Source organism: Harpia harpyja, chromosome 12 (assembly GCF_026419915.1).
Source record: "Harpia harpyja isolate bHarHar1 chromosome 12, bHarHar1 primary haplotype, whole genome shotgun sequence".
NCBI lineage: Eukaryota > Metazoa > Chordata > Aves > Accipitriformes > Accipitridae > Harpia > Harpia harpyja.
The window spans coordinates 39,657,698-39,665,615 of NC_068951.1; positions in this window are offsets into that span (position 1 = coordinate 39,657,698).

Consider the following 7,918-nt stretch of genomic DNA (forward strand, 5'->3'; position numbering starts at 1 on the left):
GAGTAATTTTCATGTGGTTGTCCAAATCTTTGCATGTGCAGGCAGACAAGGAATCGAAGGAGCATTCTAGGCTTAAAGATAGTATTCAGCTTGTGTTCAGTCTACTCGGTCTGTAACTGCCTCCAGAAGCCTGTGACTTGAAATGTAATGAGTAGATACAGTCTTGAAAAAAGTTCCTCTGCTGGGATTTTTCCAGATTGTCTGGGAGAGGCTGAAGCAAATCCTTTGTAAGATATGGTGTTGCTCGAATAAATTAAAAGCAAAGTCTTGCATCAGCATCCATTTTTCATCAGATGTTTTAGTCCATGTGAATCATGTTTCAGGAAAACCACAAAAAGTTTAATACCAGGAAAAATTACTTCCTGAGGTAGAAACAAAACCAGCAATATAATAAGGATATATATTTATTTTTTCCTGTTTAACCTAATGAGGGAAGTTTGGAGAGAGAGCACACTACTTCGCAAGACCGCTGGCATCTTGCCTTTGGTTTCTGGCACAGAAGCACGATTGCTGTGTGCTGTAGTGAAGTGTGACAACCACAATTCATAGAGATACTTTAATGGTCCCTCTCAGGAGAAGATCTAGTTGTTCTTGACTGGATTTCACAGGCGTCAGGCAGGGGTGTATTTCTGGATCATGCAGTGGTCTGCGTGTCTCTCAGTAGTCCTGTTTCTGCTGGTCGTCTTCACCAATAGGAAAAATGGCAAAGCAGCAGAGAGGGAGGGAAAGCGACATAGGAGATGAGTTATGAATAGAACAAAGTAATGCAGAGTATATCAAATTGATCTGGGCCTTTGTCAATCAGTATCAATGTTAGCTGAGATGGTTTAGGACAGTGTAGTCCCACGTTATGCCCTTTGCACAGAGGAATCTGAGAGTGGGGAAACACCGACATTCAGATTCCTCTGTGCAAAGGGAATAACTGTAGCCTGACAGCTCCCACCCACTATCTGGTGGTTGTTGCCTGAGCTACTGGCACCAGATGTATACTAATGTGAAAGATGGAGCTGGAGTCACACCACTTTCTGTACATTCCTACCCAGAGTTATTGCCTGGGGTTACCTCTACGGCAAGCAGTGAAAAAGTCTCAAAACTGGGATTTGACCCAGCTGGTATAGGATACCCCAAGAGAGTATCACTTCATCACAGACCACGAGGAGTTGGAAGAATGCCAAAAAACCAACAGTTTTTGGCAGTTTATATACTATTCTAAAGCTGAATTAAGAACGAAGAGACTCTCTTTCTCAATTCATTTCAAAAGAAATGTTAACTACTTTACATCTTTCACAGTTCCTGAAGTACCAGAATGGGTTATCAGCGTGGAATCAGCTCCATGCACTAAGGTAGGTCTAGTCTTACTGTTGTCACCAGACATTTTGTCAGCACTAGTTTGGGTCAGAACTTTCTTTGTTCACTTTTGACGAAATCAATGACAGACATGGCTCAGCTGATGGGATTTATAGTCTTCAAAAATGGAAGGCAAAAAATTGTATTAGGCCATTTTATTACCAGTTCAAGAATTATGTTGTTTACCAAAATGCAATGCTGGAATGGATTTGTATAAGTAGAGAACCTGCTAAACTAGAGTCTAAGCAGGTTTTAATCCACTGTTTCTAAACACTGTCTGTCATAAGTGAGAAATCTGTGAAAGAGTGATAATCCTTATTTCTTCTCCTTATGAAGTTCACTGAAGCAAGATACACTTCAATGCAGACTTATTTCTGTATGATGAAATGAACTGGACTGATACAGAACTTGGTAAATGGCTTATTTGTCACAAATCACCCTGTCTTTTTCCAGAATGAAATCTGTGTTCAGACATATCAAATTCTACATCTAAACCTCACTTCCTTCCATGTTTCCCCAAAAGTTCTAAACTAGAAGAGTAGAGTGCCCACAAGCGTAGGTAAGGAAAGGGTGGTCTGATGGTTGGGTTGGGAAGTCTGGGATCAGTAAGCTGGGAATAGCAGGAATGAGCTTGAACAAGAAGCAGTGGTCTAGAATCCTGGGATTAGAAACAGTCGCCAGACCTTACAGTGACACAGCTGGCTTAGAAACACATGGGATCTTGCCTTGGGGTCCACTCACAAGAAACTGAAAAATAACCAGAGAAGGGGATGGGCAGAGTTGTGTGTCAGTGTCACTGTAATCATCTGACGTCCTGGGTATGCAGAATGTCCTTTAAGCTATAGCACTCCTTGGGAGTTAAATTTTTTTTCCCAATCCTCAGCCCTTTACTTGGTTGCAGGATCAGTGTTCTAGTTTCTTCCTAAATTGCAGGACACTCTGAGGAGGGAAGTGCCCAACTTTGGTGTTCACCTGTACTAAATACATACTGACAAGATCAGCAAATACTTACTGGAAAGGTAACAGGTTGTAACACAATTGGCTGTTCAATGGAAAAGCATTACATTTGCCACAGCTCTTGAGCGAAGTTTGGAAGGACTAGGTGGATTACACAGCTGTCTCATTCCCAGTGGAAATCTGGGAATTAATCAGAGAGAACTGGACCTAAACAGGGACAAAACTGAAGCTACTGAATTTTACTTAGCATGGCTGATCTCAATTCCAAAAGCCAACGAGTGAATCTAAGTGATGAAATGCGACTAACCATTAAGTTCCTTTGAAAATTAAATTGACCAAATATTGTATATTGAAAGAAGACTGGATTTTGTGTGTCCCTGAATCAAAATGTTTGGAAAGGTCTGGATTTAAAACCATACAAGTTGAGTTTTCAAAGACCTGATTTTTTGTTTGGCTAACAGGACTGAAACATTTTGGTCAAAATTTTCAAACTGGCCGTGTGCTGAAAGAGCAAATCAGTTGGTAAAATTGTATTACCATTTCCACGCACGCACATCAGAGGTAATGGAAGCCACACTCTACCATGTTTGTGTCATGTACAGAATTTTACTCTTTTCACTTTGGACATGCCTTTTTACATTGGAGTAATAATTAACAAAGCAAATGACAATACACACACTTATCTTTAATTAAAGCATTTTATGGCATATGTTCATATTTGCTTGTTTGGGGATTTTTTTCATTAGCCTGTGTATGGATTTAGGGTATTTTTGGATGTAGAAAGGCCAATTAATGACTGCATTGGTATCACATTCAAAAAGAAAACTTGAGTAAATACTCTTTTTTGAACTAACTTTTGCAATAACATCTAGAAATACAGGGGCTCAGATGCTGTCATTTAGGATGACCCTAAGAATGCTTTACAGACAGCTCATATATCAGCATAAATTTGCTGTCTCTGGCAACACATATTCAGGTTGAAGTTCCACAGAATGCAATAAGGAGTTTTGCTGAACTATCCAGACCCATTGTACCAGATGGTACCGTATGGAAGTAACACTGATCCTTTGACTCTGTTGATTTCTAATTAGGTTTCTAGTAATTAATATAGTTTGCAGGCCTTGCATGAACTCTGAAGATTACCCATTCATGTAAATGATTAACTGAAAGGGGATTAATCCTGGCATAAGTTCAACCAAAAAGAAATTTCCAGCCTGAAAATCTTCTCTATCAGACTAATATATTGTAATAGAGAATGAAACATTAAGTTTGTATTTGTGTAGTTCCATTCAAAAAAGAGTAACTCAATATCAAAGTGTTAAAAATATCTGCATTGTGGATATAAATATACATTTGCTGCAATAGATCTTTTAGTCATGCTTTTTATGGAATCAAAATGCATATTCAATATGAGATAGTTGGAAAAATCTACTTATCATTGCTATTATTTCATAGTAGATAAGGTAAATTCTGGCTCTGAAAAAAAAGAATATGTTTTAGAATTCTACAGTTCATGTTCAGCAGGTTGTGCTGGTATATGCAAGGTTGAAATTCTTCTAACTATAATAAATCAGTGGCAACAGAGGCCATCACACACCTCTGCTCACAACCAGTTCATCCAGCACATGCACTTGCAAGATTGTCCTGCCAAGTGTGCAGCCCCTTCAGGTCAGGCAGAGCCCACCTTTGCATGCTAGCACCAGAGTTTCATAACTTGACTTTTTGTTATGTTTTAAAGTGTAAAAGTACAGTGAAGAATCAAAATCTTCCTCAGCCTTTCCACCTATGAAAAGTCTCACTGAGTTTAGGTGACTTTTTAAGGTTACTCAGAGGTGTATGCGTTTCTGAAGCCAAGGTTTTTAGCTGGTTTTGTATGTTCTCCGTGCTTCTTCAAACCCCTCCTGTTATCAGTGTATGGTTGCACATAAATACGGAATGAGGGGGTTGCATTTAGTTTTCATAACCCAGTGAAATGTACTTTAAACAGCTGCCCCAGGAGCTACTGTAGGCTGATGGGCTATTAAAATCAGAAGGTCTAATATTTATTTTGTAGGAAATGATGAGGATACTCGGACACTTTGGACCAAATAGAATCCTCAGGCATGCACACTGATCTCAGTGCAGGGAAGTCTGGAATGAGTTTGCTCCAGGGAAGTGTCAGTGTTGCACAATATTTCTGAGAGTGTAAGAATATATGGGAAAAGTGTTTATCCACATGGCAGCACACTGCTGAGCTCTACCTGGAAGCCCAAGCTACGGTTCCTAACCTATGCTCTGCAGAGCACTTCCCGCTAGTTGAGTGCAGCTACATCTGTTCATTCATCCGCGGGGAATGGTCCTTCCAGCCCATCGTGTGTGCAGTCTCTTCTGAAGGTTTTTTCTGGCCTTAAAGCCGATCCCTGCTGCTCTGTGAATTGCCTGGGTGTAAGGAGAGTCAACATCAAATTAGCGGATGACAGATATTGTGGCGCTAGCAAAATACCATCAGTGCCAGCTGAAGGCTTCTCAGCTATGTAGGCAAGACTGAATTTTGCTGCCTCAGTTATAAGGGGTCAGAACTTGGTGAAAGTCAGAGGATAAAGGGAAGGGACAGAGCAGGAGCGAGCGAATGGAGGGGGCTGTGAGGGGCATAGTTTGATGTACGTGGCTGGGAAAGATGAGGGCAGTGAACCTGGTACAGGAGCAGGCCACTCTTACCCTGCCCTCGTTTGGCAGCAGCTCCTGGCACAGGTATTCTGAGTCAGCACAGCCCAAGAGAAAGTCATGTGGCACTGGTAGTCAGCAATGGGGCAATAAGCATTTTTCCACCCCTAGCAATTTCTTGGCCCATGCAACAGCCCACTTCACCTAGGCAGCCTGCAGCAAATCGAGCCAAGCAAGAGAAGCTCATGGAGGCTGCTGCAGGCAGGGACAGTCATGCAGAAAGGGGAAACAGAGCAGCAGAGATGCATGCTAAGGAAAGGGAGAAAGAATAACATGGCAGTGATTCAGTCTCCTTCTCCCACAGAGAGGAGAACAGTGGCTTCACTGGGTGTGAGCAAAGGTGGGACAGGGAACTGCCTTAGAAGCAAACAAGGGTCACTGTGTTACTACATGCTACAGGACTCAGAATATTAAAAATCCGTAGCAGATAGATATCCCAAATCATTACATTCTGTATAAATATTGGGCCAAGTGCCTCCCTGGTATAACTGCAAAGATTGTATGACAGCAAGGATGGGTTTAGTCCAGTGTGTTTAGATTCTGTATTATTTTAACCAGATGCTTGGGGTTTTGTTTTCCTTTAATGGATAATAAGGGCTGTCCAAAACAGAGTTGCTACTTTGCTTGGGTTTCATTGAAAGAGACACTACTAAAGGGAGAGGAAATCCCCAAAATGATACTCAGTGATTAAGTACATAGAATATAGGATTTCAGTGTTTGCAAATCCTTTTTTTCAAATGAACTTGTGGCACTAATCCTCTAATGGCATTATTTCTTTGGAATATATGCAGGATTAAGGAGTCACAATGAGGCAAAGTACAAAAATCCACATTAATCTCTCACCAGTGGATGCTGTGTGGGATGCCACTTTAACTATTTTGTTCCAAAATTGGTTCTGTTCCTAACCTTGCCCCAGGTCTACACAGAAGGAAGAGTAGATATAAACAAGTGTGACACTGAGCACTCGGCAGATGGTCACAAACCATTTAACTGGATAGAAAGGGGAAGGCATTTATTATTTTTAAACTCCAAAAGCTAAGCCTGGCCTGTGCTGTCCATGACGTGCTGCAAGAAGCAGATGCACAAGTCCGCAAGGCAGGAGCAGGACACGTGTTCAGAAGTATGCCATGGAGGAGACAGCAACCAACACAGCAAGGCCCAGTCTAGCAGCTAACGGCAGCATGGCTGGGCCTGGCTGTCGTGACATATTGCGTCTTCACAGCACAGCCTGGGCCGGTCGCAAAGTAATGCTCATGTCTTCAGCCCACTTCGCTCTAGTTATCCTGCTTTGTTTTGGGATAACCCTGCTGTCCCCTCTTCCTTCATAGCTGCTGTAAAAAAAGTTAAAGATTTGCTTTCTAGGAAGAGGAAACTAGGTCACTGCAAAACTACATTTGCCTTCTCACCAGATTACAGGGATGCTGTCATGCTGCCCTGAGGTATTTCCACTATCATTCAACAACCTAAAGTGGTGAAAGAATTTCTGAATGGGCAACGTATCACCTAACATACTGATGTCAGAACATTCAAGTTAGCCCAGCCTAACCATTGTAATTGGTGCTTCATACTTAAGGATATTCCCAGTTCCAGGGAGTGGAGATTATCAGATATTCCCATTCCACGTTCTCATTGAACTGCAGTGGGCATCGAGTGTTTAGGGCCAGCAGAGCCCATGTCACGAGCATGGGTTGCTTTGTCTCCGTTTCATCCCTGGCCACGCCGTTGTTAAGCACAACAAGTGGAAAAGAGCTGTCAAATTCAATGAGTTCCTTACCAACAGAAAAGCTTGGGATTTTCGATAGACTGCGTAGCTGAGGTGCCTGAACACGTGAAGTGAATTAGCACACAGGGAGGTGATCTTTCCCAGTGGATGCAGGTCTGTAGTGAGATGCTAGTTTCAGAAATTGGGACGACAGCCACTGCTGGTGTCAGAAAACCCTAAAACCAACTTGGAGATCCTTTCTTTTTGGGAATAGAAATGTGCCCTCCATTCCTGCAGGGAAAGATGGTTCATCACAGTGTTTTTGTGCATTTTCTCCTACTGTAAATGTTTCCCAGCGTGGTACTTCTCATGGGCAGGAAGATTTTCCTGATGTTCACTTTAAGTTTTTTTTTCTCTTAATCTTATCCTGTTAGCTCCTACCAGCAGCTCGTGCTTCATTCCACCCTGTCTGAATCATTTGTACGTTGACACACTGAGTCAAGCCTGTCCTCACAGCTGGTGTCTGCTCAGCTGCTTTCAAAGAAATCATTAGTTTTGTTGACCAGCTTTATCATTCCCCACCAAAAGCACTCCAGTTTGCATATGTCTTTAGTGTATACATACCGCTGGATGGTCGCTTGTACCTAAGGAAGTATAAATTATATTGCAACAGGTGCAGACAAAGGTGAGCAGGAAGCGATAAGGGAAATGGAGTCTCCACTTGAGGGGAGACAAGAAGAGTTTGTCAGTTTAGCCTACAAAAGTGAAGACCTCATAGATTAAAAAGAATCATCAAAGCTGAAGAGATTCAGCGTAAATGGCCATGAGTATGTCTAAGCTAGAAATTGTAACATTTGCCATCATGGAAATCAGATTCCAGGACAGACAGACAGACAAAAAAGGTACAGTGAAGTTTGATGTACGTATTGCATCGTAATGTTGTATCACACTGTTGCCTACAAGCAGATTGTGTGGGATGATGCAGTATGATGTCTCACATCTCCTGTTGCCCTAAAGTGAACAGGAGTGCACTAGTCCGCTGTGTTCCTTTTTCTTACTGAACTATGCAACATCCTGCTGACAGCACGGCTTTGCTCAGCCTCCAGCAGTATTTCTGACCAGTATGGACAAAAGGGGTGGGAAAACAAAGAGCTTTTCTTCAGGTAGTCTTGTAACCTGATCTATGAGGTGACTCAGCCTCTTCTAACA